General features: G+C 42.2%; 1 long non-coding RNA gene across 1 annotated transcript; it reads left to right on the top strand.

The window, feature by feature from the left end:
- Positions 1-2,559: 2,559 nt before the first annotated feature.
- On the top strand, positions 2,560-5,921 carry LOC113177193 (uncharacterized). Its single transcript, XR_003300116.1, has 2 exons — positions 2,560-2,612; positions 5,836-5,921. It is a non-coding gene; the product is annotated as an uncharacterized LOC113177193 (long non-coding RNA).
- Positions 5,922-7,469: the final 1,548 nt, after the last annotated feature.

The following is a 7,469-nucleotide window of genomic DNA, read 5'->3' as shown; positions in this document are numbered from 1 at the left end:
GCCACAGGGCAAAGGTTAGTGAGATTTACAAAACCAAGAGGTACTCTTGAATTTCTGCCACTAAAGACCATAGGTAGTATAGTCCTAGGTTTAACCACTGATACTGGAATTCCTGGGAAATTCCTCCCCTTAGGATTATGAATAATGTAGTCCCAGTATCTCCTGCTCTTTGCTTGGTACTGTGGGAGTGTTACCGCTGTTGACCGGTGACGAGTCCTTGCTTCCCCGATGTTGAAGAATAACACCAAAGAAGCACGCCGAGGCAAGGTCAGAGTAGAGATTAGAAATTTATTAAAGGACAGAAGAAAAGACTTCTCCCGGAGGAAGAAGGGGACCCAGAAGGTGGAATCCGTGGAAGTGCAGTTGTCTCCCCTTTCTATAGTTCTTTCAGTGATGGAATGTAGGTTGGAAGGCCCGAGGGGTGGGACACAGGTGGGCCAAAGAAGTGGTCTGAGCAGGAAGGACTTCATTATCACTCCTTTGTGACGGGCTATCTTCAAATCTGCTGGGGGCTATTCATTAATACTTCTTCCAGGTGGACTTCGGCCTAGGGCCTCTTCAGGACTTCATTAACATTCCATGAATTGTCCTCTGTGTTTTCCCTGAGTCATTCCCAGCATGGCCTCCATTTTAGATTTCACTCGATATTAGACCCGATTTACCTAACTACACTGACTACCTAACTTTAAATCTGGCTTCATTCCCCCCTCTAATTTGGGAACTCCTTACTGCTGTAAGGAAAGGGGGCTAAGAAGATCTTTCTGGCTTCTTCAGGCTGAAAAGGGACGGTGTGTGGGGCAAGCAGTTTGGAGTCCCCTTTAAAAATTGGGTTTATCGAGTGGTTCATGATAGGCTGGAGGGCCATTTGAGTGATGGGTGGTCTATAAGAGAAACAAGAATTCATTAGTACTGGAACCATATTGATGCAGCAATAAATGCCATAGCACAGGAATATGCCAATGAGTATGATGGCAAAGACAAAGACTAACAATATTTTCCACCAGGAAGTACCAAGAACCAGAAGCTAAGATATTGTTTCCATGACAAAGTTGCTGAGGACATGGCTTCTATCTGAGCATGTAAATCTTTAAGGATATTTGTCACATTACCAGAAATGTCAGCGATGTAAACACAACATTTAACTTTTTAGGGTTATAGATGTCCTTTCCTTAAGGTACAGTTTAATAATTTAATGTCATCTGATCTTGCAAAATTCTTTTACTAATATGACCTCTGTGTCTAAGAGAAATCTTTAATTCTGTTACTTAGGGCTGGATACTCATGCTAGCAAACACTAAGCCTACCTGTGTAGGTTAGGAATATCTGTGGGCCTTAAACTAAAAACTACTCTGGCAGTTTCTTTTGATAGTTATCAGGCATTCCTACCTAAGAATCTCTTTTGCAGCCTCCAGTTTACTTATTCTTGGAAGTTACATTTAACTATTATTATCATTTAAAATACCCAGGAATAGCCGTGTTTTGGCTTTGACTGTCTTTGCTAAGTGTTTAAGATGAAGCAAGTCAAACTGACTTTGTTTCCATCTATTGTTAACAGTCAGCTGAATTACCCTGGGAGTCCTCGGGAACTTCACAGCAGCTTCTCAGTTCTGCTAGTGCCATTTGCGCTAGGATGGGTCCAGGCCTTGCTTGACCATGTGGCTTCCCTCAGAAGCATCAGGGATGTCTCCCTTCTTTGATGACCCTCCTCTTCACAGCAAATGCACTGATTGGCTTTTGTCCTCCACTGGTCTCATTAATCTCCCTGATCGGGAGGTTATGTGGCCTAGAGTTGCAAAGCTCTTTGGAGAAGTACCCTGTTCCCTGATTCAGACTCAGAGGGCAAGAGCCAAATATTGGTTTTCTTGGCCCTTTAATTTAATTTTAAAACTTAATCTTAAGCATCCAGCAAATAAGTTTCAACAGCCTTATACTAAGAGTACTGGGCTTTAATGTCTATCTCTCTCCTGTAGGTGATAACTCATTATCTTAAATTAACCCAGGTTGTGAGTTCTTAGAGCAGTACCTCTTTAAAACATTAACAGGCAATCCTTAGACCATCTAAAAGCAAACTACAAAACAAAACTAACTAGGATAAAAACATATTTAGTTTACGTAATAGCTACCTTGAATTCTGGCAGAGTTATACATTATAATCCCCTGTTTGAGGTTCTGGCAATCGTGACAAAAACCAACTTTTGAACACAACTTTAAATGTACTGATATCTAGCCTACTTCTTTCATAGTCCTCCCCTCAGAATTGTGGATAATGTAGTCATACTATTTGTACTATCTGTTAGGAGTTGTGGGAGCTTTCTCCCTGTTTGAATTATGGGTAATGTAGTCTTATAATTTGTCTTCTTCATGCAGAGATCCTGGGAACTTCCTCTCTTAAGGATTGTGGGTAATGTAGTCCCAACATTTTCTTGCTCACCGCTGGGTATTCTGGGAGCCATCTTACCCCTTAGTTTTGTGGGATATGTAATCCCAAGGTTTGCCTGCTCACTACAAGAGATCCTGGGAAATGCATCTTCATAGAATCTTGGGAATTAAAGTTCCATTATTTGCTTGCTCACTGATGGCTATCCTGAAGACTCTTCCCCTAAGAATTATTGGTAATGTAATTTTAGATTTACTACTCACTTTGGGGAATCCTGGGTGCTTCAAGCCATGTAATTGTGGGTATTGTAGTTCTAGACGTAACCACTTTGGGGTGGGATACCATTACCCATAATCCTAAAGTGGAGGAAGTTCCCAGTATCCCATTTCCTCCATTTTAGTATTATGGGATATGTCTCATGTTTTTCCCTGATAGCAGTAGGGTCTCAAGGGAGGATTATGAGTAATGAAGTCCAAATTGCCTGCTTACTGCTGGGCATTCTGGGAGTCACCTCCCTGAGAATTTTGGGTAATGTAGTCCTATGATTTGCCCTCTCCATGTGAAGAATTCTGGGAACTTCCTGTGCCATAGAATTCTGGGTCATGTAGTCCCACATATTACACAGTGGGGGATTTGTGGAAGTTTCCTTTGCTGTGGACTTGTTATTCTCCGCAGTGAGGATTGTTGGTAATGAAGTCTTGGGTTTATCACTCACTGGGGGATTTGGGAGACTCCTCCCCCATAGAGATTTTAAAACTACAGTCTCAGGTTTACCACAGGCCCAGGGATTCCTGGAACATGTTTGCCTTAGGTAATATAGTTCCAAATTTATGAATAACATGCCCCCATTTTTCCTTGATAACCATTGGCAATGCTGGGAGCTTCCTTTTACTTGGGATTGTGGGTAGCGTAGTCCCTGGTGTAGCAGCTCACAGTAGGGAATTAGGAGTTCCTAAATCTTAGTCTGTATGTGATACATTCCTGGGTTTACCACTCATGACAGTGGATTTTGGAAACTTCCTCCCATTAGGATTGTGGACAATGTAGTCCCACAATTGTTTTTTGCTTGGCACTGTGTACCCTGGGATATTGCTCTCTTTAGGATTGTAGGTAATATAGTCCCAAGTTTTACCTGATCACTTAGGGAATCTTGGGAATTTCTGCTCATTTTAGAATTGTGGGTAAAGTGGTCTCACAATGAGGAATTTTTGGCTCTTTCTTTTTAGAAAATTATAGATAATTATGGATAATTAAATTATTATTTTAGTCCTGGGTTTAACCATTCAATGTGGGGGATTCTGGGACCTTCCTACCTCTTTAGAATTGGAGATAATACATTTCCAAAATTTATTTGCTTGATTCAGGGATTCCTGGAAAACTTGTTAAAATTATTGTGGGCACTGTAGTCCTATTTGATTGCCCATTGGATAATCTTGGTGCTTACTACCCCTTGGGATTGTGGAAAACGTAGTCCTTGGAATACCCTCACTGTTGAGGATCCTGGCAACTTCCCAAGGATTATGGATAGTGTAGTCCCAAGTCTTCACTGCAAACTTCAGTGATTCCTGAAAAACTTATTCACAAAGAATCCTGGGCACTGTAATTCAATTTGACTGCTACTGATGGGTAACCATGGTAGTTTCTGCCCCTTAGAATTGTTGGCAAGTTAGTCATTGGAATTTCCCTTTTGCTGTAGAGGATTCTGGAAACTTCCTAAGAACTGTGGGTAATATAATCCCAAAATTTGCCTGCTTACTGCAGAGAATTCTGGGAAATTTGTCCAATAGGATTGTGGGTAATAAATATTTGCAATTTATCACATAGCAGGAAAATTTGGGAGCATACAATGTCATAGCGTTGTGGGTTTTGTAGTCCTTGGATTGCCCTCTTACTATGGAGGATCCTGGGAACTACCTAAGTATCATGGTAAAAGTTATCTTGTAATTTCCTATCCCGTCTGAGCTGTACATGAAGAACCAAAACAACAACAAAACAGGTTTTCTTTTTATGGCATGATGCACAGGGCTCCTGGACTCTACAATGAGAGATGCAAAACTGGTGTTCTATGTTGCAGTAATTCACTTGTAGGTCAGCATGAGAAAGAAAGAAGAAGCAGAGCAAGCAAAGCAGCAGCAGAAAAATGTCCTTTATTGTATACAAGCAATCTTTTTATGCTATTGTGAACAAAGAAGGCAGCCTTCCAACAGCAATAAATCAGGTCTTTCAGCTAATTAAACAGCATACAGATGTTTTACTTTCTAATCAGAAGTGACCCGCTTCTCATGGCTAATCTACTCTCAGCCTGGAGCATGCCAAGCTCTGCTCTTGTTAAGAACAGATAATAAAATTTTTCTCAGCGCCCTCTTAGCCCACTTGGCAGAACATCCCGTTTGCAGGCAAGTCCTCCCAAGGACAGCAGACACCTCCTTTTCAAGCATGTCCGCTGTTACCTATCTATACCTTGACAGAATATCCCATTTGCAGGCAGACTCCATCAGGACAGTAATAGTAACGCAGTCACATCTGATTCTCTACAGTTTTATGACAGCAGGACAACTGATCTTTATGTAGAGAAAAGAAAACTCTTTTCTATGGTAGCATAAATACCAGAGCTGCTGTGAGATATGTGGAAAGCCAGGGAACACAGGTTGGATTGTAAAGGTAAAATTTCTAAGCTGATTCTAAGCTGCAAAAGTCTGAGTTAAAGTGTAAAAGACCAGGCATTGTAAGGTTTCTAAATTACAAGGCCTGGGCTAAAGAGTAAAGACTAGGTATTGTTACAATTCCTCTGCTACCCCCGGAACCTGTAATCTCTGTAGCTGTTAGGACAATGCTGGAACTGCCCAGTAAATATCTCCATTGATTCCCTGGTTGTTTAATAGCTAAGGGCTCTAAGTAACTTGGCACGTAAGCATCTAGGCTCCAAAACCAATCAGTTTAAATGTGTACCCCACTTAGAAATGACCAATCACCCCTGCCCTGATTGTTCCCGCCAATGAATTTACTAATCCTGTCTCAGAGTTGTTGTTCAATTTTCCCGCACCTCATGATGATTTGTTCTGATGTATGCAAAGCCCACCGCCCTCTCCAGAAAGTGTACTTAAGCTCTGCTTGACCTCTGCTCTGGGCTCTGGGCTGCTCTATCTTCCTGAGTGAGCCTGGAACCTCAGCATGCTGAATTAATAAATCCCCTTTTGCCAATTGCATGAAGTAAGTCCCTTGTGTGGTCTCTTTCTCCGACGCTCCGCTGGACCCTTACAGGATAAACTGGCCTCCCATGTTTTGTTGGCTTTCCTTGGAGAGAGAGAAATGGGGTTCTATCATGTCAGAACTCACAGTTCTGCAGGTCTGTATATGGAGAACAAGGGAACTTGGTTTCTATGATTGTATGATTCTCAGGACTGCTGTTCTTCATGGATATAGCAAGTGAACTTTTTTTTTTTTTTTTATGTTTCCAGGAATTTCAAGTCTGGTGGAAGTCATGGAACTGGAAGTCACAAGGAACTGGGGTTATTATGATGACAGAACTCTCAGTACTTTTGGGCTCTTGGTAAAAAAACAGGGAAATGGTTGTATTGTTGGAGGGACTCTCAAAGCTTATGGGCTCTATGTGCAGAGACAGGAAACTATGTTTCTGTGATTACAGCAAACCTGGAGCTGCTGGGCTTTATGTGGAGTAAAAGTAAAGTGGGATTCCATTGCTGACAGGATTTGTAATGTTACTAGACACCTCTATTTGGACATCTGGGGAACTGAGATTTTATAACAGAATTCACAATTCAACTGAGCTCTATTTAGACAGAGGGGAACTTGGTTCTATGATTACAGGGGACTGAAGTTCTATGAAGGTGGGTCTCACAGGGCTGCTGGGCTATATGTGGAGAGTCAGATCATGGGATTTCAATAATTTCACGTCTCCCAGCACTACTATATCCTGTGTGGAGAGTTGAGGAACTTGGGTTCTATGGTGGCAGCACACACAGGCCAGTGGATCTGCATATAGGGAGAAGAAAACTGGTTTCTATAATGACAGGATCTGTATGCAGAGCTAGTCTTAGATTACATGTATGCAGGAATCACAGGGCTGCTGGAATCTATCTAAAGAAGGAGGGACCTTTGTTTCTATGATGTCAGGGCACGTATGGCTGCTAAGCTGTTCATGGAGAGGAGTAAAATGATGCTTGTAATGACAAGATACATAGGTCTGCTGAAATCTACATTGAGAGTGTAGAATCTTGGTTTCTACACTCAGATTTTATTCAATGCAATACTTGCAGGCCTCTGAGGATTCACCTGGAGAGCCAGGAAACTGGGATTCCTTGATGACAGGACTTGTAGTGATGTTTGTCTCTAGGTGTAAAGCCGAGAAACTGGGTTTTTATCATGGAAAGACTCCTCAGGCTAAAGCACAGTACTTTTAGGGGCAGGGACATTGGGTTATATGATGGCAGGACTCTAAGGCTGCTGAGGTCTATGTGGAGAGCCAGGGAAATTGGGTTATGTGATGGCAGGGATGGTGGGTTCCGTGCAGAGAGCCAAAAGTGGCTTTTGTAATGACAGTATATACAGTGCTTCTGTTTTTTTCTTCAAAATCCAGGGAACTTCCAGGTGCAGTAGAGCACATCTGTAATCCCAGTGGCTCAGGAGGCAGGAAGATCATGAGTTCAAAGCCAACCTCAGCAACAGTGAGGCACTAGGCAACTCAGAGAGACTCTGTCTCTAAATAAAACACAAAAAGGGCTGGGGATGTGGCACAGTGGTTAAGTGCCCCTGAGTTCAATCCCCAGTACCAAAACAAAAGCAACAACAACAAACCCACAGGGAACTGCAATTCTAGGATAGTGGGACTATCTGTCCTGCTAATCTTTATGTGGAAAGCATTGAAGCTGAGGCTCTATTTATGGAAGAATTTCTGGTCTCCTGGGGTCTACAAGAGAGACAGGTTAAGTGGGTTTCTCTGGTAGCAGTGAAACCAGAATTAGACAGGCAGCCAGTGTAGATAAGTAAATCAAGTCAGGCTGGGTCTCAGAGGCCAATTTGAGTGAGTATGAGCAGTTGGAGATTGTCCCCTATGGGATCTTATCAAGAACCT

The sequence above is a fragment of the Urocitellus parryii genome, chromosome 5 (assembly GCF_045843805.1).
Source record: "Urocitellus parryii isolate mUroPar1 chromosome 5, mUroPar1.hap1, whole genome shotgun sequence".
NCBI classification, from domain to species: Eukaryota; Metazoa; Chordata; class Mammalia; order Rodentia; family Sciuridae; genus Urocitellus; species Urocitellus parryii.
Note: the sequence above shows the minus strand (reverse complement) of the source record. Positions and strands in the feature narration are given on the sequence as shown.